This window comes from Castor canadensis, chromosome 16, assembly GCF_047511655.1.
Source record: "Castor canadensis chromosome 16, mCasCan1.hap1v2, whole genome shotgun sequence".
NCBI lineage: Eukaryota > Metazoa > Chordata > Mammalia > Rodentia > Castoridae > Castor > Castor canadensis.
The window spans coordinates 82,566,199-82,592,703 of record NC_133401.1 but is presented as its reverse complement, the minus strand read 5'-3'; the positions used below and the strand labels follow the sequence as shown (position 1 = coordinate 82,592,703).

Sequence of the window (26,505 nt, the reverse complement as noted above, 5' to 3'; positions counted from 1 at the left end):
TTCCAAACATCTCTTTAATGATCCTGACTTCCAAACAATTCTGGGGAGAAAAAAATGTGTTAGCATGAGTCCCAATGGCATCACCATATAATTGATAAAGAGCAGACAAGAGGAGGAAGTAAAAATAAACCCTAAATCACACCAAATCTCAACTTTGGAATGCACGCACCCCAAAGCCACTGCTCATGCAAACCAATGCTGACGCATTCTTTATTTTCTAGTTGGGGTTTTATGACTTCACGGGAAGAGCCTACTGTTTCTTGTCTCACAACTTTTGCTTCCCATACATGGACAAATATGGAACAAATTTAACCATAAAAAGCAGGGCCACCAAGTTGAAATCTGTGTTTTCATACACAAGCAAACATTTATGTCAATGTTTTGCATAAAACTCATAGAAAAAAATAACAAGAAGGAAAAGAGGGCAGAAGTTTATAGTCAGCCTGTCATTCCTAATTAGCACCAATTCCCTTAACTATTTCATTCATACTTTCAAAGATAAATGCTTTTAAATGGGGAGCATGCCTAAAAGAAAAAATATGGCTTTTAGCAAACACCCCTTTGAATGAGGACCTTCACAATCTTGTTATTTCTAATACATTAAAGTCTTCATTAGAATCATCTTGAAAAATGACTTTACCCTTAATTCCAAACATAAAAAAAGTACAAAGAAATACAAATAGCCACTCATGATTCATAATTTGGAAGTGCCAATAAATCCTATAAAAAGTCTTATGATTTTTCTTGTAATTTGATAGGGTAGGAACTATGATTTTTGACTACAGAGCTCAAAATACTAAAGAATGCTAAGTAATTGGAATGTTGAACCACGTGGAGTAAACAGAAAAAACAAACTCTCAGTAAGTACAAATGGTTTCTTTCTTATCACATTTAGGATAAAATCTCAACTCATTCATTCTTGTGGCCCATAAGGAACTAATTAAATCAGTACCTCCTATTATCACACCTTCAACCTTATTAAACTCCATTCCACACACATCAAGGTCTTCCTTCTCTTCTGTGAACCAGTCAAGGATATTCCCACATAGTGAGTGCCTTAGCACTAGCCTCTTCCTAAAAGAGTCTGTCCACAGGGCCATATAGGGAAGTCAGGTGTCAACTCAAATTCCCTCTACACCAAAGGACATTCTTCATCTCCTTATCTAAATTCAAGACTTATCCCTTACTTCCTATCAGAAATCCTTTTTTATTACTTCTTGGCATCACTCTCCCTAATAATCCAGTTCAGTTTTTTTCCTGTTTATTGTCAAGATCTCTTCTCATTTCTTTGTAATATAAGCTCACAAGAGGAAGAGCACTCCATTTGTGAAGGCAGTAAATATTTGCAGACTGTAAGACAGAAGTTGGAGGCATTCAAGGCAAAAGGGCTGGTGAAGCAGCTGACCCAGATAGGATCGAATCTTCCTTGGAAGTCGAAGAGGTGGATGGAGGACTGAGCTTGGCACAGATACATAATACAGAGCCTGAGTTTCATGTCCATGTTACACGCAGCAGGGAGGAGAGCACTTTCTCTAGGCATTTAGTACTTGACATGGTTCTGACACAAATGCCTTTCTTCCAGGGCTTCCTTTGAAGACTTTGAACTAAGTAGCCCCTCAGTGGAAAAGGTCTCAAGAAAGCAAGTGTCTCTGAACCCGCCCTTTCTCTGTTTTCACCCTTTCTCTCCCAAGTTCTGCACATTTTTACTATGATCCTTGAACGCTTCCAAAGCCATGGTCACCATAACAGCTGGTCTCCAGGAGCATAGACCTTGTTAGACTTTATTGAAGTGTAGAAAATGCTTTTTCTTCCCCCAAATATCAGACAAGGAACTTGCACTAAACATCTCAGTGACAGGAAACCCAAGAAATAAAAGATTTTACTAACTTTATTTTGTGCTGACTTGGTCAGCAAGCTTATATGCCTCTTTTCAAGTTCCTTTCCCTTAGAACAATCTGAGGTAAGAAAAATCCCTTACGACTATAATCATAACAAGATCTTGAGAGACTTAACTTTACACAAATGGAGGTGGTTGTTGACTGATTCAAAGACAGATATTCAAGAAGTATGCATATAGCACCAACTCTGCACTAAACCTTATTGGTCCTATATCCCATGTGAGTCACAGAATTAAGGGGGAGGGGTATAAAAGATTCTCAATATATTAATGAATAAAGAAGTAAATATTGCTGTCCTCATTGATACTAAAATGTTATTTAAGAACACTCAAATCAAATTCTTGGTTTTTAAGAGTATATTTTTAGAGACAGGAAATTCTAGGTAATTAACATGAAAAAATGGGACTCTGTTAAGATTTAAATTTATTATTATTATTGTATTTAAAAATCATTTACTCCTTATGACAATTTGGGGAAGTAGGATTTTTTTATTTTGTTTTGTTTCCTAATTAAAATATCAAATCTGAGAGTGAGATGTTAATGCACTTACCCCAAACCACAGAGCTATCAAGTCAAGAACAAAGAGCTGTACCCAAGTCCACTTGACTGCAAACACCTGGTATTTGCATTCCTTATGTTGCCTGCAAGGTGACAAGAGGAACAAGGTGATGTAACATTACATTTCCTGTCTTTCCAGAGAACTATTACATGTGAGAACAAGTGAAGCATCCAGCTTCACATAGGGATTTTGGAAAGACTGAAATGTTACACTCTCTGGCACGTTAGGGTACTGTGTTGCCTCCACAAATGTGATCTTAAGGCAAAAATAAGATTATGTCAAGGCTCTGAGGACAAAGTCTCAGCTGAGCCAATTTAGGAGAGATCACTGGTAGGTAATCTAGCTTTAAGTTCTCCACTTCATCTCATTGTACATCTTGTCTGCATTTCACACTCTCTTCAGTGAGGTGCAGCTATGTAACCGAGACCTTTCCGTGAAAAGGGAGAAGTTTTGCACTCCATTTCCAGGCACAATTCATAAAAAATCTCTTAGGCACTTTCCATGGTTTCAGTCCTCAGAAGATCATGAACTGAAATGTAATCCCCAATTCAATAGTGTCAGAGGTGGAGCCTTTAAGAGATGATTATGCCCTATACTCTTGACTAGATTAATATTGGTAGGGCAGTAGGTTAGTTACCATGGGATCAAATTCCTGATAAAAAGGATGAGTTCAGCCTTCTACCCTCATGCACAAGCTCTTACACACTATATTGCTTGTGCATGTGTGCTCTGTGTGCTCGTGCACACACACATCTGCACACTCAACTGTCCTTCATCCTTCTAAATTGAATGATGCAGAAAGATGCAGATACCTTTATGTTGGACCTCCCAGCTTCCAGAACCATGAGCAATAAACTCTTAAAAAACAATAGCTTGTCTGTGGTATTCCACTAGAGCAATAGAAAACAGAACATTGGAACTGAGAAATGGAATTGTTGCTATAATGAATATTTGAAAATGTGAAAGAACTTTGGAAACTGGATAATAGTTAAAAACTGGAAGAAGGTTGGCTGGAAAAAATCTGCATGTCATGAATGAATTGCTAAGGGTAATTCTGGTGAGGTCCCAGAAGAAAGAGATAGAGAGAAAGCCTGGAATGTAGATATTACTCAAGTCGTTATGACCAGAATGGTGTGTTAAAATATGGATCATGAAGGCCATTCTGATGAGGTGTCAGATGGAAATGAGGAAGGCATTGGAAAGTGGAGTAAAGGCATCCTTATTACCAAGTTGTGAAGAATGTGGATGAATTGCATTCATGTCCAAGGGCGTTATGGAAGAAAATTTAAGAGCACTGAATTATTGGACAGAAAAATCTCTGAGCAAAATATTGAAGGTTTTTTTTAACCACATTCAGAAAGGTGTGCAATGAAATGTATCAGCTAAAGAAGGAATTTGTGACTAAAGGAAAAACATTGTAGAAAGATCTGGAACATGTACAGCCTGGCCACGCAAAGAGTGAAGGGGTATCTTTACAAGAAGAACCCTTTCTTTGCTAAAGAGATTATCTTATGCACATGTACGAATAAGGAACATTGAAACCATTGCAGAAGTCATTTTAAGAAGTGGAGTGGAGGAAGAGGGAGAATAATGGAAGGGATGAACCAAACTGGGGTACAATATATGTATATATGGAAATGCCACAAAGAAACCGCCCAGACAACTATTGCATGCTAATAAAAGCATTTTTTTAAAGTTTGCTATGGGCATAAAGAGCCAGGCACTATTCATCACTCTTCATTAGACAGTGGGAAAATGTCCCAGAAGGGATTTCAGATATCTTCAAGGCTGCTCCTCCCATCACAGCCCCACGGTAGGACCTTGACCTCAAGATTTCCACAGAAGCACCACTGGAAGTAAGCATTCACTGTCCTTTACAGTCTTGAAACTCTAGTGATCAAATTCTGCCACAGTGCTCCTTGGCCACCCCAATGGTGGCTCACATGCCATGTGAAGTTGTACTGTCCTTCTAGAGGGTATAAATGGTAGAAGTAGTGGGATCCATGTGGCATTAATTTCTCAGATATGCAGAATGTAGCAGCAGTAGGGTCACGGTAACCTCCATCTTTATCTCAAATGATGTGTCAGACAGAAAGCCACCACAGAAAGCCCTCACTAAGGCAGAGACCTGTGGAGCCATGGAAATGGGGCCACGCTCATGGCCCCAGAGCTATAGGCTCCCTAACAGAAAACTCTAGCCTAGGAAAGCTGTAGGTATGAGTTTCCAACCAGTGAGAACTGCAGGGTGGATAGAGCCTAGCAGGGTGGACTACCTGAGGCATTTGGCACCCAACCCTACACCGGTGTGCTCAGGGTGCAAGACATGGAGTCAAAGATTATTCTCTAGCTTTAAGAATTTGCTGTTTTCCCTATTTTGTTTTTGTCTAACTTGGTACCAGTTACCCTGCCTCCTGTTGCTTGCATCTGTTTTTGTCTTATGCTCATCCCATGGTATTTTGGAAGTACATAACATGTTAATTTCATGGGTCCTGGCGGTGACTCATGAGATTCATCCATGTGCGATTCAGATGAGACTTTGGACTTGGAGCTATTGAGTTGGTGCTAGAATGAGTCAAAACTTTAAGGCTATTGGGATGAAGTGAATGCATTTTACATGTGAGAAAGAATGTGAATTTGGGAGGCCAGAGGGTGAATGCAATGATTTGAATGTGCCTCCTGAAGTTCCAGTGTTAGAACCCTAATGCCCAGCTCAACAGTGTGGAAAGCAGAGGCGAGACCTTAAGGCTGATTAGGTCATGAGGGCGTCGTGAATGTGTTCGTTATCATAGGAGTAAGTTAATTATCATGAGGGTGGGTTTATGATAAGAGGAAGAGTTTGGCTCCCTTCTCTCACATGCTTTCATGTGTGTTTCCTTGCTCTTCTGTCTTCTGCCATGGGATGATGCAGCCAGAAGACCCTTGTCACATACTGACACCTGGATATTGGACTTCCCAGTCTCCAGAACTGTGAGAGATTAAATTCTTTTCTTTACAATTTACCCAGATGAAACATATTCACATTATTTGTCTGTACCCTATTTCCTATATAACTGGACAAAATGAACACAACCTTGGAAGACATATGGAAAGAGGCAGAGTCTCTAATTCTGTGTTTTCCTTCCTTCCCCAAATGCCAGAGTGAAGAAGAACCACTCACCTACCACTCTCCTACTATAACTGAGGGATAATTTGAACTATTTTAGGATGGTGGTCAGGCTCCATTAATAAACAGCTATAGCCCAACACATTTATTGAACTACACAGAGGCTAATGTTTCTTCAAGCTTGGGCTCAGCTTCTCCACTCCCTCAATATCTTTTCTTATTAACTCTGGCACTTCTATTCTATAGCTTTCTTTGTTTCTGCAAAGTTTTCCTGAACCCCAGAGAAGATATTTCATAGCCCTCTAAAATTTTCTTTTTTGGGTTTCAGAAGCATAGAGCAAATTAACCTTGTGAACTTCTACTTGAGCAGATGCCAGGAGAACTCTATCATACTAGGCCTACCAAAAAGGCGTGACCTTGGCCCTGAATGCATTTCTCTACCTTGTTTAGCTTTCTTGAACAGTCTTTGCTAAGATTTTTCTTTACTCCAAGCATCAAAGATACTTCATCCCTAATATTGCTAAATGAACACCTGCCCTGGCATGCAGTAGGCATTCAATAAATCTTTAAGCAATATTACCTATCCTTCAGGCCTTTAGGAGGATTGAGTTAGAATTCCAATGCTCTCACTTTAGATATCAGGATATTATGCCCCAAGAAAAAATAACAAGCAAAATCCCAAAATGTCCATGAAGGGGCAAGGATGCATTACTGCTCCACTTAACAACAGCTGAAAATCAAATTGATTCTTTCCTAATCAAGCTGAAAATCTCATAGAGAACACTCAGAGGATAAGTGACATATCCTTCACCTTTTATTAAGGTAGGTGGGTTAGTAAGACTTTTCGTCATAGTGACACATACCCAAGAGAACTTAGAAGGGAGAAAGAGTTACTTTGGCTCATGGTTTCAGTCCACAGAGCTGACCTGATTGTTTCTGGACCGTGGTGATCGGAACAGCATGTTGGAAGGTGGCAGAGCAAGGTTCCTCATCTCATGGTAGACAGGAACTTAGAGCATGGCTGTGCAAGAGGGTTCCCCACATTTAGTCACCTCTGAAAACACCCTCCCAGAAGCACCCAGAAGTGTGCATTACCAGTCTCTTAGGGGACTCTCAATCTATTAACTGTCATGGTGAGGGAGGCCCAGGCACATGTCCATTGAGGGCACATATGTGGGAGATAAACTCTATAGTGTATTAAGTTTGCCTAAATTGGTTTATCTGAGAGCAGCAAGAGTACCTTGTCTTGTGTCTGTTCTTCAAGAAAACAGAAGGGTATATTGTCGCTTATCCCTTCTTAGATCCAAATGAATGAAGGACATGGGAAGACAACAAAATAGGAGCTAAATAGATAATGGATATGTGAGCACTAGGCACTAGCTTATGCTTCAACCCTACATCATGGTGGTTAATGTTTGGGTTTTCAGGGAGGTGGTTGTTTTTCTGTTTTGCTTTCATAGCTCTATGCGACCTTTGTTTGAAACCAAAGGGCCCCTCAGCTGAAAGCAACTGCAAAAAGACAGCCAATCTTCCTACTTCCAATGCTTTAGTGCACACAAAACTGGACCTCAGAATCAATGTCTGCAATGCATTTCTTTGATTTCCAGATGCCACAATCCTTCTGAATGTATTCAGAATATAGTGTCTAATCACTAACCCTTTTTTGCTATTCAGGGATTTAAGACACCTACAAGCTGAAGTTCTAACTAAGTGGAATGGTAACACTCTTCTTCTATTTCTTACAGTTTGTTTTTTCTTGAAAAAAGGAACTAATTTGCCCCAATGCATGACTACTAAACTATGAAACCAAAACAACCCAGTCAACATCACCTCTCCCGAGCAAACAAACTAGGAGTGGAACTGGTGAACAAATACAGTTGTCACTTACATCCATTGCCACACGCCTCCGAAGCGAATAGGACATCTATTCACTCAGCAGCATTCTAAGATACTAAGATTTTTGCATGGAGATGCACAATGTGACAATCAAATAATAAATCAAAAACATTTTTATAACATAACAGCGCTTCAGCAGGGTGCATGTTTCTCTCTGTGAAGGGACTCGCTATAGAGCAAGAACAAATGGGAGGCAATGGTCTTGTCTTTCAGATAAGAGAGCAAAAGTCTGCAATACACGCCAGTCTTTCCTTCTCAGGTGACACTTCTGTCAAAAACTCCCATATATGTTTTACTGTGCACCAGTGCTGTGCAAGAGAAAGCGCGCGAGTTGTGTACGCAATGCTACAAGTAGGCATATTAAAAACATGTAGAATTTTAGCAGTGTAGTTCATTTAACCAAACACATGCAAAAAACGTAATTTCAAAACTAATAATTTATTATTAATATTTTCAGATTTTTCAATGGACTATTTTATATTGTGGTTTTTTTCCTAGTGGTTCATCAAATCCCATTTTCTGTTTGACACAGCATGCATATCAACTTGCACTCAGGAACATCACCGGTGTTTAAGTGCTTGGTCATCTCATTAAGCTTATCCAATGCTTGCTGGATACGTGGGTGACTATCAATACATGTGTAGCCCACACTCTTGGGTCATGTTTGGGCACACATCCCGCTTCACCCCTTACTACCCTTTGCTACCCAGAGCTAGCTCTGTTCATCATCAGAGCTCAGAATTCTTTATGTAATGTTTATCTATTCAGTGTCTATATTGTCCCAGGCAGTGTTCTAGGGGCAGGGGTAAGGAGTGGACAAGGCAAAGTCCGTGTCCCACAAAGTATGAAGGAATCCAAACACCATTTATTCAGAGAAACTTGTTGTGATTGTTTGATAGGCGAGATCCTTCTCTCACAGGCTTTCACAGCACACACTCTTACCTCATAGGACTTTTCCTAGTTTATTTCCTTAATATCTGTTTTTCTTAAATGACTGCAAGATATGTGTAAGTAAAGACTACAACTGTCTTAATCGCTGCAGTAATCTCAAAGTCCATCTAGCATAACGGGTGCCTGACACAGAATAGGTCAGCAGAAATTCTTGTTGGATATAAGGAAAGAGTAAGGGAAGTAAAGAGAAAGATGGGAACAGAGGGAGGGAGGAGAGACAGGAGGAAGGAAAATGATGTGCTCTGGTGGAAGGTGGACCACTCTCTCTAAATATCTTAAAGTTCATTAGCAAAGTGGCACAGCCCGCTACCATAATTTACCGCTCGCTCCCTCATTTGCATAAAGCCTCTCCTGAATTCCTCCCAGCTTCATAGACTAGGTTCTTCCAACCTTGTATTTCATTTGCTCTTTTCCTGGACCTGCTTCAACAATGTTTCAGTTCTGGATATGACCTAAAGATATGCTTGAAGGGGTCACATATTTTATGATCACTCCAATAAATTTTGAAGACTCTCCTATCCAGTTTGTATTGTGTCATATGCATTCAAAAGAAGCTGTCTGGGTTTTACTGCCATTATCCTGCCAATGATTGACAAGGGACTGTAAGCTGTCCACACCTAGGACTAACTATGAAGATAGACCAGTATTTCCCTTACAGTGACCCCTGCATTCACTCTACTGATTGAATTCATGGTTTGTAAGAATTTCTTTTATGGGTCAATGTTTTTTTTACCCTTTCAAACATATATTATATACACAAATCAAGCATTTTCAAATTTATGCATCAGTCAAGGAATGTGAAATGCTTTATGATCTATATTGGGCTTTTGAATCTCTTTCTTCAAAAAATCCATAATTTACTCATTCTTTCATAAATCTATGAATTCAGTTAAGTATGTCAATGCTGAAACTTTTTGGAGCCACCAATAAACACAAAATAGTACTTTGAATTTTATTGACATGGATATTCATGAGGAGGCATGGCAGCAATAGGCAGATGTTTGGCTGTTTCTTCCTCTTGGGAGATCAGGTGTTTTCAAAGTGTGGTCCAGGTACCAGCAGTGTAGACAGTACCTGGGGACTTGCTAGACATACAAGTTCTCAGGTCTCTCTCCAGACACACGATATCAGACAATCTGGCCATGGGGTCAGCCATCAGTGTTTTCTAGAACCCTCCAGAGGATCCTCATACACAGTGGAATTTGAGAACCACTGCTCTTAGTTTACCTCTTACCCTAAACCTAGGTGAGGAATCATCAAAGAGACAAAAGAAAATTAGCTCATGGAGGACTCAGGTTTGGAAACTCAGTATGATACCATAAATATTCAAATCTTAGGATGATAATATACATATATATATACACACAATTTAATTTACAAAGAATGATACGAGGATTTTTAAAATTCTCTTACAGCAAAAAATCCATCAAATTTCATTGTAAAGGGGAAAGAAGTCACTAGTACTATTTTAAAATCTACAACATTTCTCAAGTGAAATTCCAAGTTGTCTTTCAGTTTCTGTTTACAGTATTTTTAGGTCTCCCTCTGCATGCTATGTTTTCTTTTAGACATACTGCCAACTTTTGTATCTGTCATCTGGTTTCAAAATGAGTTTCTCGTCATTTTTAAAGCATGAAACCATTTCAGTTGTCATACTAATGCCTGGTACATCTGGAAGTTCCTGTGGTGGGATGGATTTAGAGCCCTTACTTAAAAGCATATCAAACAATTACCGATATTTAATTTCATGTTCCCCCAGAAAAAATCCATTAGACTTTCTAAAGCTTTTCTTCCGTGCCATCCCCGAAATTTAATTTCATATTAAAAAGACTAGATTCTAGGATCTCTCAGGCTTCACATTTTCAAATTTAAATTCAAAAGAGCAGAAAAGAATGATATGGAATGAAGTGATTTATCCCAGGGGTTTGTTCTTTTCAGTAGAAGATAAACAGAGACTCACAAAGGAGAGGGAGAGGCAGAACCAGCGGAGGCAGGAAGCACCCACATTTTATTTTGTTATGTGATCACAAATTGCTTTGGGGTTTCTATTTCAAGCACCAGTCACTTATTTTTTTTTTTTTTCACCTTCAATACAAATGTGTTCTTGATGACTGGGATATTGCTTTAATTATTTTTAATAAGACTCATTTGACAACCTTAAACTTTGAGAGCGTCTCTCCAAAAGTTTTAAAATATTCAGTAAAGCTATCTTTCCATTCCAAAACTGCAAGAGGAATTCAGCAGGTGAAGTAATATCTCCTGCAAAAGAATCAGGCTGTGAAGACTATTGGTGATATGAGAAAGACCATAAACTTGGGGGTCGAATTGCTTAGGTATGAATTCAGCTCCATCACTTAACTTGTTGTACGACCTTGAAGAATTCCTTAAACTCTGCGTGTCTGAGCTTTCTCGTTGACTGAAAGTGAATACCAATGTATCTATCTCTTAGGCTGTTGTTTGAAAGGATCAAGTAAGACAGTGCGTGTAAAGGGGTTAGCATGGTGTCTAATACATATTATCAAATATTTATCATTATTGATAATATTTTAATAGCTGGCTCCTCTGGAAATTATACCTTGTTCAGAAGTACTTTCAATTGGGGGCAAGAATTTTAATACTTTCCATTGTGGTGTTCACTGATTTTCTATAAACTTGTCAAAATGAATGATGAAGAGATGACAGATAAGTGGATAAATCCAAAGAGCTGTTGGTGGGGAGCTTTCTTGAGCGTGAGCAGAAGTACTACATGTGTTGCAATTTTCATTGCTTCCCACAAGTGCCCTCTACCTCCTCCTCCCTCCACTTTCCACATGAACCCACACAAAACTACATCTCCATCATATTTGCACATGTTAGCAGGTGGAAGTACTTTGGATGCTCTTGTATGTGTGGGTAACAAGCAGCTCCCCACTGATTACTGTCCCCGTGCAATGGGGAAAGGCTGCCTTATCACATCATGGAGAATGCTTGATTCAAAACAAGCAGACAAATTCTGGGCATGATTTTGTGCTGGGTTAATGTCATCAATACATAAACATTAAACATAGTTAATGCCCCAATATGAAAATAAAACAAGTATTATATATATTATGATTTATAATGACATATATACAGTACATATGTTCCTTTATATATTGCATGCTAATTTTATTATATGTGTGCATTCATGCCATTTATGAAAATGACAACATATTTATATCATGGATATATGCAGCTATTTTATATATATATATATATATATGTATATATATATATATATATATGTACATATATATATATATATATACATATATATATATGCATACACACAGTTTTGTAGCCCATACACATATTAATTAGTATTTCAATAATAATCCTCCCACCTTCTGAGTCCTAAACTTATTAAGAACCCATCAAAGCTGCAAAGTACTGAGTAGGAAAGCCCATGTCTTTGCTCCTGTTTTGCCAGAGAAAGGAAGAAATGCCCATCTCCAGATGGGCACAGCACAGGAAATAGCTCCATCCCCTACCCACCCTTTGTTTCCTCATCCTCATGAGAGAAAAGTCATTCTACTCTTTGGTGACAATGGGAAATGGAACTGAACAAAGGGAGACACCTCTCCAGCCATGAGGGATGGTGGCATGGTTTGAGTCTTCCTGTAACTGAGTGCTCAAGTTTAGTGTGAGGAGAGTAAGCTCAATAAGTGACAAAGAACATTAAAAATCTGTCATTTTGATCTCTGTTAGCTGACTTTCTCGGCTGGTTTCTACTTCTGGCTGGGAGAGAATGGGCTTATTTTTTGGTTCTTTGTATATCCATTGTAAACCCAAATTACTAATTTTGTAATGTGCAGTTGCCTCTGAACATACTAGGAATATATCCCCTTCATTAAATATTCTTTTTTCTATAAAATAATTGTCAATAATTACTAAGCATATCTATTGTATGAGATTCTATACCTATCGAACAATTCTTCTATTATCACAAAATTGGCATAAAAATTATTAAATTACTATAAATTATATAAACATACAGCATTTTGGACATACTGTTGTGCTCACTTTCTGGAGAAAAATCCCTAAAACAAAGACAGACTGGATCAACATAAATGAAATTTGAATTATTTTTTTATATACAAGACTGTCATCCAAAAAGTTTACATCGTTTTATGCTTCTCCAAGAAGCAAATGAGAACACCTGTTCCTTTGTACCCTCACTAGAATTAAGCAATGGCACTAAAATAATATGTCACATTTCCCTTGCTATGATTTTACAGGCTTTAGGCACTGGGAAAGAACCACGGTACATCCTTTGTTTGGGAGGCTTTATCCCACTGCAGTTTGCCCAAGTGTGAAATGCCTTATTTCCTTAAGTCAAGTTACCTAATCTTTTGACATTACAAATATTAGCGTTTTAAAATCTGTTTTGAAATTAAGACAAAAGCAAACATCATTGCTAATGTACATTTGAAAGGGGGGGGAGGGAAGAAACCATGGAAACCAGCACAGGCATTAAGAAGGCAACAAAGGATTAGACACCAGAATAGAAGTTGCAATGGGCCAGATGAGGATTATATTTGGAACGGATTTGACAGGAATTATAAGGTGCTCCTTTGCATTTTAGCCCCCTCCCCACTTTGGACAGGCTTTTAGGAAGACTCAATAAATCTTTCAATCAATATACTTTTGTCCCTCATAAAACTTAAAAATACTACAGGCTGCCACAACCACACACAAACACAGCCCATTTTAGGCCACAGGATGGCACTCTGGGTGCACACAAGTGATGAAGTACAACATTCCCCCTGGATAAAAAGCTCTATGTCCCTTGGGAGACTCTGAGAGCCAGGACTCACAGCCTACAGTACACAGCCAGCACCTATTGATAAAGAAGATGATAGTAACTAGTGTTTTATCTACACAGAGTGCCTTTTTGCACATGTCGAAAACTACGGAAACTCTTCCTGGAACACATGGCCTTTTGCCCTTGTCACCTGGAATATTCTTATGGCTTCACAGGAAGCAGATACATACCTGGGACAAATACATCACCTGGGGAAATGCAGTCATTTAACTGTTTATGGATCACATGATGTAAATGCATTTCCATATTGTTGATACTTCCAAATTCCCCAACAGCATTGCTGCTTTTATCCAGAACTAATATTTCATTGTGTGGGTATGAGGTTAATGAGTGTTAAATAGAGAGGTGTGTGAGTCACACAGAAACACTGCTTTTTCCACATTGGGACGGTTAAGTTTGTCATTATTATTCTCATTATTTTCATTATTATGATTTACTCTTAAAAATGTGATATACAAAGAAAGCATCCTTAAATGTGAATCCTCTGATGTAATCTTCATAACATTAAAAGATGACATAAATCCTTGGCAGAACAAGGTACCTGAACTAAATCTTTAGTAAATTCTAAATGATGGGATAAAAAGATTTAGATTACAAGCACAATGGTGATTTTCATTGGCAGAAAGAAAGAGGAAGGAGTTCCCAGGCAAGGGCATGGGAGGACAAGATGACAGGAGACAGTGTAGACACAAAAGGAACTCCTATCAAGGAATAACTGGGAAATAATTCAATATGCAAAGTTCAGTGAAATAACAGAAAGCCTTGAAGGAAGGCCAAGTAAAGCTTTTAGACTTGCCCCAGATACTGCATGTAAACCTTGAGCAGGGACACTGTGTGATGGAGACACTGTCCTCAGAAAATCAATCAGATATCAGGGAAGAGAGCGGGAGGAGATGAGAAAAGACTGAAAGCTCAGTGTGCTAGGAGGATGCGGCAGGTGAGTAATGTAACAAGGTCTCAGACAAGGGTGAGAACAGAGGAAATGGAGAAAAATCTAAAGCTTAGAGAGATACAATATGGACTGTCCCAACAAGGTGACAAAGTGAGACTAGCAATACAGCCTTCGCAGTCACAGCTCCTGATAGTGACCTCCGATTTTCCCACTCACCACGACAGCTCTTTGAGTTCATCCCAAGGACTCATTTGTCTTTTCCCATAGCTCCCACTGGACTCCATTTCTATTCCTACTTCAGCAGAATAAAAATCCTCACCTCCTTCACCCCTCAATTTGTGTTATAAGACCCTGGAGAAACCAGTCAGTCCTCAGGTGGCCTCCTCCCCACCTCATCCATGCAGATTTACAATGACAGGGGTTAGTCAACAAGATGGAAGGGTGTGGCTGTGTTCATGTCACATGGCCTTAAACCACTCAGAAATTTTACTACCTTTCCTTACTGTTATGTGTCTCTGCTCTCAGCTGATGACAAAGGAGTGGTACACATGCCACTCCTTACTTTGCAGATCATCTTGCTCACTCTCTCTAAGAACCCCTAAAAACAGGGAGAAGGGGGCTTCCATTCTAATCCTAGAAACCCACTCTCTCTGTACTCATTTTTTCCCTGCTCTTATTACAATGGGAAAACATGTCCCTGCTGTTCATAAATGTCAAACATTTCACAGGTGCACCAAATCCGAGCGCAGCTTCTTGTGAAAGATGTCACTTTTGCAATTTTGGCCTCCCATTCTTTTCCCACCCACACACAAGCATAGTCTAGTATAACTCATTTATTTAATTCTGAAATGTTTCTTGAGTACTTACTATGTATCAGGTGTTTTCTGTGAGTGGGGGATTTATCAGTTAATAAACCAAATGAACAAAACAAAGTGAAAATCCCTGGCCTTGTGCAAGTGAGTATTCACTTATGTGTGGTCTTATCTCAAAATAAATAGACAAAAATCAGCAACCTAATTCCATGACTGCATAGTCTTCTACCATGGCTGACTGATGCTGTACTCCATCAAAAAACTTCAAAGAATTGGGTACACAAAATGGCTCTACTAGGTCATCTTTCAATCATTTTTCTGACCACTTCAATCTTGCTTCTGTTCCCATCAAAGCACTAGAAATACACCAGCTCAGGTCTCAATGACAGCCAGGTTGCCAAAACAAACAATTGCTTTTTGGTCCTCTTCTCATTTGACCCCATGTCATCAGTTCTTCCTGAGGCACTCCTCTCCTGTTTGGTGTTATGAGACACTCTTGGTGGAATCTTCTCAGATCCTTGATAATCCTATTTTATGGATAGGTTTCTTATTATGGGTGATACTTCATCCTACCTCTTTGCCTGTGTGCCTGTCTGCCTCCTTCTACTCTTCAGGACCAACTAAAGTGTTTCTTCTTCAAAGAAGAGTATCTATCCATCCAATTTAATGTGTACTCATTTTTGCTCCATCTTTCCTGTTACTCTGTTCTATGCCTCCAGAGGGTTTGTTGCAATCTTAATCTTGTAAGTATGTAAAAATTTGTTTAGTGTTTGTAAGAAACAACTGTTTTTCCATATAATTTCTTAAATTCATCTAATAATTCTTTATCTATTATACTTATAGGTTCTGGTATACAGTAGAATCTCCATAAATAGAAGCTGTATAAATGGACTACATATCTTGTTCTTTACATATTGTCTTACTTCTGAGGGTAAGCAAGCATCAAAAATAATTCTTTGTTTAAGAGGAGATAATAAGGAAAAATGTCACTGGAATTCACAGTGTAGGAAAATTTAGAAGAGGATGTGCTGCAGGGGATGGAAGGGGAACTGTTTTGGGACAAGCCAGTTTTGAGCTGTCATTAGAACATGTAAGGAAAAGATGCATGACAATGATGGGATGTGTTTTGATTCCTTCCTCTTTATTGTCCACTCTGCCCCTTTCCCACTGTGTGGAAGTCACAGAACTTAGTGGCTTGATCTCCACTCCATTGGTAAGTCATTCATGTTGCTCTCCTTCCCCTTGTCAGGATCTGTGCGTAATCCTAGTTCAAATCCAAAGAGCACATATCATTTCAATGTCAAAAGGGATGGCTTGGGATTAGCCATGGGATGCAACCCAGGGCAAGAGGACATGAGTAGTTTCCCAAGACATTTGGAAAGTGTTTTTCACTCTCAGAACAAAGAAAGAGATGCATCTTCTCTCCTGGTGAACATAAATAAGGGAGCGCCATAGTTCTGGTTGCTAGTGTGGACTAGACTACTTGATGCACTGGAAAATAAAGCAGGATAAGGACAAGGTGTGGGCAGAGAAGCCAAAAGATGGAGACAATCTGAGTACCTGAGGGCATTATAAATATTAACATCAACAAATCCTGGAGCCCCCAACTCTGCTATTTCCTGGCACGAGCCAAGAAAGCTATTAATAGGATCCATAGAGTTCAGTTGTCTGTTTCTTTTTCTTTTTTAAGTGGAAGAATTCTTAAATGATAAACATAAGCAAGAGTTTGGAGAATGAGTAGAAGTGGAAAAAAAGAAAAAAGAAACATTCACAGAAGAAGTTATAGTGTTAAAAAGAAATGGGGTATATTAGTGAGCTTTCCCTCACTATAACAAAATACCTGCGTTAATTAGTTTATAAAAAGAAAAGGTTTATTTTGGCTCCATTTTGGATGTTCCAGGCCATGATTGGGTAGACCCATTGTTTTTAGGCTTCTGCTGAGGATGCCAGATATCAATAGCAGGGAATATGTCATAGAGAAACCCTTTTAACACCATGAGCCAGAGATCCAAAAGAGAGAATGAGGAGGGGACCATATCCTGCAGTGTCCTTCGGGAACATGGTCTCAGTGACTTCAAATCCTCCCACACAGCATCCGCAATCCCCAATAATGTCATTCTGAGGACCACACGTTTAACACATGGACCTATGAGGGACATTCAAGATTCAAACTTTAGCGTGGGTGAAAAAAATCAAACAATAATGAAAGGTAAATATTATAGCTAAAGAAATGGTTAGGAAGTAAAAGCATCTACATAAGCAGAAACGAATAGAACATCATTCAGTTGTATATTCCTGTTCTTTAGAGCAGTGCTATTGGTCATAGTATTCAGTTTTGTCAGGACAAGGGTACTTTAAAGGAAAGCCCGGTAACAGAAAAGTAAGAGCTTATGAAAAAGTACTTTTAGGTAAAAACTCCAATTACATTTCAATAAGGAATATTAAGGAAAGAGGAGTCCTTTAATTTATCTATGCGTAAGTATATTAGAACTTTTCATGTACTTCTCACTTTTTTCCCTGATTTATTGAAAGATATTCTTTATTCTAGGCACTGTCTTAGTGCTGGGCACAAGAAAACACATCTGTCTTCACATTACTACCAGAGGGGGACTCACACATCACAGTGTGGTTAATGCTGGGAAACTGGTACAGACCAGCGCACTATGCCAACTCCGTAACCCAATGTCAATGGAGGTTATGTTTAAGGAAGAGAGAACATAGCCAGGCACAGGACAAAACAAACACTTGCAGCAAGATCTTACCTAGAGAAATGAAGGATGCATGGCAGAGGTCTGGACTATCAAGTGTGACTCTTTAATCCTGACCTGTATCATAGCTCTCTGAAACTGGTTGGTTTTACATATTGGCCCATCCGTCTTCAAAAGGCCAAATCGTTCCAGCCCAAATTAGGACCTAATGAAATGTGTCTATTAGCTATGGCATTCTACATTATGACTTATGGTTAGCTAAATGAACATGACAAGGCACCCTTCAAAGATGCCTTGGAGATACCGGATTTGCTACAGTGATTTGAAGGGGCAAATTAATAAGACATTGGTTTCTCTGGGATTCTTTCATTCACTTGTATGAAGACATATAGACCAAGCCACATAAGAGCAGCGCTCTGTTTATGGACCAAGTATGGAAATACTACTAATTATATTTTCTTCACCTGAATACGATGTACCATGGGCCTCAAAAGGGGACTGTCTCAAAGCGTATCTGATCATGAAAAATAATTGCCTGTTATTTTCTAAAATAGAAACTGAAGTGACATTTAACTCTGATCACGATCACTGCTTCCTGATTGACAGAGACTGCATACAACATGAGTGTTTTTCTTTCTTCTCAGGCTTCAGCCATGTTGATGAAGACAGTCTGCTAAATCTCATATCTTGTGATTTTATTTGGTCCCTTCCTTGTACCTATATATTCAGGAGGAAAGGAAGGCCAAATCACCTAGTCACCTCACAGAAGGGCACACACCTTGGAAAGGGCAGAAGCTCTGTACATAAAAACATACGCAGACACCTCAACAATGAAACACAAGAATGTAAAACTGGTCACACTAAGGGGAGGGCACTAACAGGAGGGGAAGGTAAATGAAGAAAGTAAAGAAGGTGAATATTGTTAGCATACTTTCTTTATGAATATGGAGCATTAAAACCTGGTGAAATCACCATAAGAAGGGGACTGAGGTAGGAACGAGAAAAATGATGGAGGGCATAAACCAATTTGAAGTTTATATATATGGAAATATCACAATGAAACTCTCTATACAACCATCCCAAACAAACAAAAATATTTTTTTAGAAAAATGATGGACAGGAAGATAAAGTAAGTCCCTTCCAGGGGTTGGTACCAGTGGGAGGGGGAGAGCAGAAGGAAACAGTGAAGGAGGGTGAGTATGGTGGAAGTACTTAGTATTCATACATGAAAATGAACAATGAAACCTGTTGAAACTGTGCTCAGAAGGTGGGGGAGGATAAAGGAGAAACATGGAGGGGGCAAATCTAGATATATTTTAAGAACTTTTAAATGTCACAATGTACCCTGGTACAACTATAATATGCTAATAAATAAAAAAATAGACAAAACCCATCCATCATTGGAATAGAAAATAATCTCCCTTGCAAATCTCAGAGTTGGAAGAACTCACAACTTTCCTCAACAGTTAATTCTAGCCATCAGAATATTCTGACTTTGGAGAAACTCACCTGTGGTTCTAATTCAGGCCCATCACAATGGACATAACTTCACTTAGTTTTAAGGGTCCATGAGGAAATAGTCTATGTGACAAGATTTGAGACTTGATGATTAATTTGTGGGCCCCAAAATATCTCTCCTACTCATTTTGACCTTATTTTGAGGATCTAAAATTTATTGGTTGTACAAAATACCACTATTTTATAAAAGACTAATACAAATGACACCAAACAATGGCTCTGTGCTTTACTACTTAATTTTTTTAACTTATTGAAAGAGCTTATAAGACTTATTTAGACTATATTTTAATTCTGTGGAGCTCTTCTGGAAAATATAAACAAAATAAATTCTTACCATTTCTTCACATATAGAATATAACTCTTCTATATCAATTTTTTGAAGCATATTCATCAATGTCTATGTTGTTCCATACATGAAAAACTTCCTGTGTTAGAAAGTTTGTGAGGTAGCATTTCCTGAAGTAGTGTCTGTGATCATCTTGATTTTCTTCTAAGCAATTGATATCCATTTTTTAAAGTTTTATTGTTGATTCCTTTTCTATCTTATGAGACAGCACAAATGGAAGACTATAGATAGTATGTAGGACAGTATTGCTTCTTTAAATGTTCATTAAATGAAACATGGAGTTGCTGTGTTCAAAAGGCAATAATTAAATTCAATACCCATTACCAGTAATGCACATGACTTGACTGAAATTATGATTATATGTGACATGTGTAAACAATGACAGGTCTATTGTAATAATCTTGAGCCAACAATAATTGCTGACATCAATTGTTGCAACAGATGTGAAAATGTGAAAATTATGTGATGACATGTGGATGTCCCAAATGAAAACCATTTATTCCTTTCTTTATTCACTCACTCAGTCATTAATAAGTATATTCATTAGGCATCTACCAGGTATTAGACAGTAAGATAAACATAAGGAAGTAATAAAGTGGACAGAGTTCTCCAATAACAGACATCTAGAGTTGTGGATCCACTAATATTATATGCTGTTACAAAATTTATGGACTAATAGGAAACAGGGAGTTCCTACTTTCTCACAAGATTGTGGTTGATCAAGAAAAACCCCAGGCATTGCAAAAAGAAGTATGCTATTATGTCAAGATGCCATCTGTCTCTAACAGGAGAAATAGTAAATGGAGAGGCTTCTGGAAATAAATACAGTTACTAATCTTAGATAATATTTACTTACAGCAGAGGATGAACACAGCAGACAGACTAAAGGGACCAAGGCATTCCTATGTCTTGATGGATTTAGTCAAAGAGCTTATCCAAAAGGATAGAAAAGAATAAAAGGTAAGAAGCTGGTCTCAGTTGATAGTTACTGCCTTTTGACACAGGTCCACCTGTTGGATATTTTTATGATTCCTAATTCTAGAATGTGCTTGGCTTGACCAAGCGTATAGACAATTCAATCTCTACTCCATGAACATTCTTGCATTTGGTCCTCCTGCCTGTCCCTTTCACATCTCATCTTTTCACCCCTGGCTCCTCAAGCAGAAGCATTTAAAGAATCTCAAAGACATGCATCCTATAATCCAAATACAGGTGGATTTAAAGACAGACCCAGTGACAGAATGCACATTGCTCAAGAACACTCAGCTCTTTTCCTGTGATATGTTCTCCTTTGACACTGGTGCTATTGGATTATTACACATCCAAGATGTGCAAGGCAGTAACAGGTATCTCTGATTCTGATGTTTCCAAAAGTTACCTCTCAATTACTGTTTATGTTAGAAATGATGGTAGATTCCCATGGGAAAATAATTCCTATACACCGCTGTTCATTGAGCAGCCATGGTTCATTGAGTTGAGCAGCTTAAAACACATACTCACACAGAGACACAGACAAGTCCTACCTATTGGGCATTGTACTTGCCATTAGGTATTTGAAAGATGAAATGCTAGCCTGTTCCTCTCAGAGACCCCACTGCTCATGGAGACAGGCAGACATGCTAAGAGTTCATGCAATAATGGAGGTGTGAACACAGCACTGTGCAGAGGAATCAAAGATGGTTTAGGGGAGGAGGAGCTGCCTCTGTAGAGATTTGAGAAATAATTGGGAAGTCTGAGAGGTGAAGGTTTGTGGAATGAACATTTATTGACTTTTGTCTGTCTAGCCACACTCCCTCATGCCTCTGGTAAGAACAACCCCTTTTAAACTCTTCCATGGGATTCAGTGTAGCTCTTATCCAAAGCCATGCATACACCCCAGTTCTCACCCATCACAGCATCCCTTGACCTGTCACAGGACAGGTTTCATGACAGATGCAAAACTTACACAGTGCTAATAATATTTGAATTCGGGGACTTCCATTACAATTCTGGAGAAAGAGATTGACTAAGCTGTATTTAGGATTAGCAGCTATCTTGTGAACATGAGGGAGAACCTGTCTGATAAAGGAACTACTTCAGAGAAAAACAGAACTGACACATGGAGAGAACACAGTCAACATCTCACTAAACAACTGTAGTATCTCTGTCCAGCTGTGCTTAAAGATGGATCTGTTAAAAAAAAAAAAAGTCATTGTGAACTTTCCAGTTCTGGGAATCAAGAATTTTTCTTTATTGTTCTTGACACATTGTCTTTTTCTGTTGTTTGCATTAAAAGGACTGCTAACAGTAGTAGCAGGTAGGTTATGAATGTGAGGACACCAATTGTAGGGGGCCAAAGAATGGACTGTTATGAGTTGAACTGTGTTACTCCAAATTGATATGTTGACATTCTACCCCTTAAGAATGGGTGCTCTACATTTGTAAATGGGGTCTTTAAAGACAGAACTAGGATAAATGAATCATTAGGGTGGGCCTTACTTCAACGTGACTGCTTTTCTTATAAAAGGAGGCAATAAGGACAGGAACAGGACACCCATGTGAAAACACAAGGAGAAGGTAGTCATCTGCAAGCCAAGAACAGAGATCCTTAGAAGAAACCAATCCTCTGACACCCTGACTTTGACTATGACTGCCAGAAATGTAGTCATACCTTGATATCAGTGGGACATTGGTTCTAGGACTTCCAAGGATACTAAAATCCATGGATTCTGAAGTTCCTAATATCAAATTGTATATTATTTGCATATAACCTAGCCATAGCATTCACATATCATCTATACCCATCTTCCTGAGTATTTTAAACCATCTTTAGATTACCTATAATATACAAGGCAAATGCTATGAAAATAATTGTTGTGATATATTATTTAGGGAATGATGACAAGAAAAAGAAGTTTGTAAATGTTTAGTACAGACACAATAATTTTTAGAACATTTTTGACCTGCAATTGGTTGAATCTATGGAGCAACATATGGATATGGAGAAACAATTGTTCATTCTTGTTTAAAAGTATACAACCTGTGGTGCTTTTTCATGGTAACCCTAGCAGATCAATATAGGAAAGGTCCCAGGAAAAAAAGATTGCCACTGATAAAGAAACAGGGTTGTCAAATGGGTACATTTAGATGCGGTAATACCTTAAGCTGCAAAGAGGCATATGTGGTGATGCATTTCCATAATCCCAGCACTTGGGAGGTTGAGGCAGGAGGATAAGTTTGAGGCTAGCTTGAGATACATAACTAGAGCCTATAAAAAAATAGAAAATCATAAGACATGGAGCAGAAATAGTACAAAGTATATTGAAATGGATGTGAAATGTGGAAGAAAGATATATCACTTTCATTGCAATTTTTTGTATTTCTTTCTCGGCTTCATTCAATGTAATCTTTTTGCCCATGACAAGCCACAGTGCTTAGTATGTAGACATTGTGACTTGAATCTTCAAATTACTATTTGTTGTGGAATGTAACAAGGTCTACTTGTGCTAAATATGATTGACCTTTCCTGTTAAGTCTATGGAATGACCCTCATGCATAAGAGTGCACAGCTGTGATGTACAGAGCTGATAGAAATCTGGTCTCTTCGTGCTAGTCACTTCAAGTAGCCTGGCTTCTAACTAAAGGATTATTGTTAGTTTCTACTTCAAAATGGTACATGGCTTTATTTGGTCTGTATGTAGCGTAGTCCTGATGAAACAAGGAATAGTCCAGCCTTTAAACAACCATGACAAAAAAAAAAAAATCGCATGTCAAACCTTGGATACTTCCCAACCTCAAGGACACATTCTTCCCTGTTATCAGAATGAAGTTCTTTGGCTCTGGGAGTTACAAAGATGAAGAGTAAAAGTGAAGGGTGAGCCAAAAGCTGCAGGAACAGAAAAAAGGAACTTGCGTTTGAAAAAGAATTTTTAAAAATTGGATTTGTTTGCCCTTCGCCTGGGAGTACAGACTCATTACTGACTAAATTCTGCCTGTTTCATCTGGATACACAAAGACAGAGCTGGAGTTGGTAACTCGGGGGAACCAGTCTCCTATGTTATTTCTTACTCTCTACTTATTAAAGTCAGACCAATGCTATTTTCTCTGCACCGAGTTCTATCAGCGACATTTTAAAGAGTTCTTTACTGTCTTGATAGAAAGCATTTGGGCATTGTTGAGTGTTTTCATGGATTTTTACCCCTGCTCATAAAAAAACCATAAGGCTCTTTTTGCTTTTCTTTTTTCAGGTAGCATTTCACTTCCTGCTTTAATTGTTGATTAATTTTCAGATCACTTTATAAGTCATATCCTTCATACAGGCTGTCACATAGATACTGAGAATTCTGTGGAGTTAAAAGGAAAAGAAATTATGCTTCCTTCTGATACTGATGCTAGCTTTCAATCTTGGCTGAGATGATTTCTGTTGAGTCACTAGAGAAACAACTCCTTCTAAATGGTTTGTATACTTAGAGGAAAAATGAAATCAAGTGATTTTCTTATCATATTAAATGAATACATTACATGTTAACAAGCATTTTCTTATTTTTATAATGGAAAAATTGTTAAGCACAATTTCACTCCCTCTAATTGTAATACAGCAGATTTGCTTTTAGACTGAAATACAGTAAACTCTCGGCTCAACAGCCGTGAACCCAAGGTGGCTTGAAATCTTACTGAAAATGACGACCCCTTCATAAATGGATGTAATTTCATAGTTAGGTCAGTGATTTTTTGCATTTTTCCAAAACAAATATTTCTAATTGGTTTGGTGATTGATAGTTTTAGACATTGAGCTACAAAAGAAGGCCAAAATTAAAAGGAAGAGGGTTGTAACTTTTGTCAAGCCTACAGTAATTCATAGAATGCTATAGCCTTTTATTTTAAAATAGAGTTTGAGTAAGTATGCATGAGCCAGCTTGCTGTAGTGATACTGACTTTAGGAAAATATTTATCTAATTCCTACACAAACAGCAAGGTCAAGACTTTCATTTCACATCCTCTATGTGGCCTCCTACCCCGGAGCCTGTAGTGATGCTCTCCTTCCCTGAAACTCATGGAGTATTTATGATCTGGCATTTGGCATATGCTACCTGCACTGTTAATTTTCTTTTTTATGTACCTGTCCTGTCCGTCCAAGTAGCTGACTCTCCTTGACTGTAAGGGCAATGCCTTGGAGCATTTTGCGTTTTTAGCACACTTCAGATGCTTTGTAAGCCTAGACTTCAGCAACATTTGCTTGTGGAAGATGGTGGTGATGGACCATTATTCAGTGTACCCTGGGACACCAGAGCACCGGAAAATTCTGTTGTCAACTATCGGAGAGCTTTGTATACAGCATGAACTCAGCACATGTTTGATAAATTTTAAGCATTTTTCTTCAATCCAAGTAAATAGGTACTCAGTTTTTTGACTGATTTGTACTGCATTTCTTATCTGTATGTTCTTCTGCTAGCGAGTTCTTATTCATGAAGCACTCTGCCAGTGGTTTTTCTCTCTTGGCTTCATATGAACATTGCTACCAAAGTTTTGTAAAATAAAGATGCCAGGGCTCCAGTCAAGATCTGAAATACCAAAATCTTTAAGGGTGGGATCCAGTACTATGTATTGAAAAATATCTCTACTGGCTGGGAGCAGTGGTTCAGGCCTGTAATCCTAGCTACTTGGGAGGCAGAGGGTGGGAAGATTGTGGTTTGAGGCCAGAGGAAAAGTTTGTGGGGCACATGTCTGTCATCCCAGCTACTGGGAACTGTAAATAGGATCACAGTCCAGATTGACCCAGGTATAAACACAAGGTCCTAGCCAATAAATAAAGGAAAAAGGGCTTGGGACTTGGCTCAAGTGGAAGACTGACTACTTAGCAAGTTCAAGGCCCTGAGTACAGCCAAAAAAAAAAAAAAAAAAAAGTCTTTTTCTGATGATTTTGATGTGCAACTAGACTTGAAGGCTTTGAAAATTCTACTCAAAGACTATTTTTTTGCTAATACATAGCCTTATTTATTTCTTTTGAATACTTTTTTATAGAATTCACATACTATTAAATCATACAGGAAATACGGTGTATGGATGGGAAGAAAATCAAAAGGCTATAATTTATGTATGTCTCTATACTTATGTATATTGCCTTCATTTTCTTCATTGTTTTTCAAAAGATTTAAAACGGGTTTCAAAATATTTTTAGAATAACATAATAATTGAAGGAATTGAGGCAGAAGGAAAATAAGGGTAGAAAACAAGAAATGACCCATAGGAGGAAGGCAATCCTTGCCAAGTGGGATTCAGGTAGTCCTGTTGGAAGCTTAAGACACTGTGAATGCATTCAGTCTGCTTCCCAGCAAGCAAGGCAAAGAGTGATATGGAGGTGCTACACAGTGTCCACACAATAAAAGAAATTCATTTTCCCCAGACACCCATCAATCCTTATGAAGGAAACTTTTAACTATGATAGACAACATCCCCCCTTGGGGTTTCCATTCCAAGCAATAATGTATTTTATGCTACTTTTTCTTAAAGTTTCCATCAGTTTTATCTGCTAGCACGGTGACAAGTTTTCAATAGCAATTCCATAAGGAGCCAAAACAGAGCAATTATTCAGAAAAGTTGGGAGAACGAATGTCCTTCTGGTAGTTTGCCTTCCATAGTGTTTTTTACCACTGCATTTTGGATGATGACTTGTTAAAAGTCAAAGATGGCATCAAAATGTGAGATCCTGGCTAACACTGTCTATTGCTAATTCAAAGGCAAATTTATTGGCTGGATTATCATCTGAGATAGCTATGATCTTTTCACTAAAAAATAAAAAGATCCAAATAATGACACATGCTTGAGATGCTAAAATCTCATTTCTAGTGGCAATTGGGATAAACATGCTTCTTTTAGCCAGGCCATTTTTCTTTTTCTCAGAAAACTTTGTAATCTGCTTTAACATTGGGTTAAGTAGTTTTTATTCTAAAACCCCAAATATCCAAGAATTGAGCTATGCATCCAAGTTTTCCTTAAATCT

At 38.4% G+C, this 26,505-nt stretch overlaps 1 protein-coding gene across 16 annotated transcripts in view; it reads right to left on the bottom strand.

Annotated features, from left to right (window-relative positions):
* The window catches only part of Tenm2 (teneurin transmembrane protein 2), a 1,177,215-nt gene that overhangs the window by 918,794 nt on the left and 231,916 nt on the right, over window positions 1-26,505 (bottom strand). Inside the window, exon 1 of one of the 16 annotated variants that reach the window (XM_074057722.1) lies at window positions 2,449-2,471. The exons of the other annotated variants lie outside the window; for them this stretch is intronic. The gene's annotated coding sequence lies outside the window, so the exon portion shown is untranslated. Of the gene's footprint in view, window positions 1-2,448; window positions 2,472-26,505 lie in introns of those variants that run through there. 16 annotated transcript variants of the gene reach the window in all.